This window comes from Saccopteryx bilineata, chromosome 3 (genome assembly GCF_036850765.1).
Source record: "Saccopteryx bilineata isolate mSacBil1 chromosome 3, mSacBil1_pri_phased_curated, whole genome shotgun sequence".
NCBI lineage: Eukaryota > Metazoa > Chordata > Mammalia > Chiroptera > Emballonuridae > Saccopteryx > Saccopteryx bilineata.
In genome coordinates this window covers 312,417,631-312,418,436 of record NC_089492.1, presented here as the reverse complement: position 1 = coordinate 312,418,436, position 806 = coordinate 312,417,631, and positions in this window count along the sequence as shown.

Here is an 806-nt window from a genome sequence, read left to right as displayed (position 1 = left end):
TGGTAGGCACCATAACTCTGTGTGTTGACTCATCTGTGGAGTTGCTTCAGGAGATGTGGGTGTACTGGGTGACAGGTGTCCATGTCACTTTGTCATTCTATATGTATGTATGTAGCTCTCTGTTCTATGTAACATGTGTGTCTAGTGATGTTGTCATTCTGTGCATAATTGTGTCCTTGTGACACAATTCTGTGAACCTGTGAGGGGGATGTAATTCCTTCTACATGTGTGTGTTAGTATCTGAGTGAAATGCTTCTGCCTAATATGTTTCTGGTTATTTTGGGTTTCTGTGTTCCTGAGGTGGGAATTATTTTGGTCTGTTTGGTTATTTATTATTTGGTTTTTGTATGTGGCTGTGTAGTGTTGAAATCGTGTACATGCATAGAACTGTTTGACACTATAATCCTGTGCACCGATGCCTGTCATACTTCAGTGTGTGTGTGTGTGTGTGTGTGTGTGTGTGAGAGAGAGAGAGAGAGAGAGAGGAGAGAGAGAGCTTGTCTACAGATTCATGTGTGGATGGCGGCTCTTCTTCTGTCATGTCTCTGTGTAACACCCTCATAACCCCTCTCCCGTGTTCTACTATACATAGAAATCTTTTCATGGGTCAGAAACCACTTTCAAGACTTGGCATTTGCTGCTCCTTCTGCCTTAAATGCCTTTTTCCCTTCTCCCCCTCCTTGTTTATCTCTTACTTATACTTTAGATGTAGGCTCAGACATCCCCTCCTCCAGAAAGTGTTCCCTGCTTGCCCCAGCTGGATGAGGTCTTCCCACAGCCTCCCCCCCCCCCAAACCCTATCACAG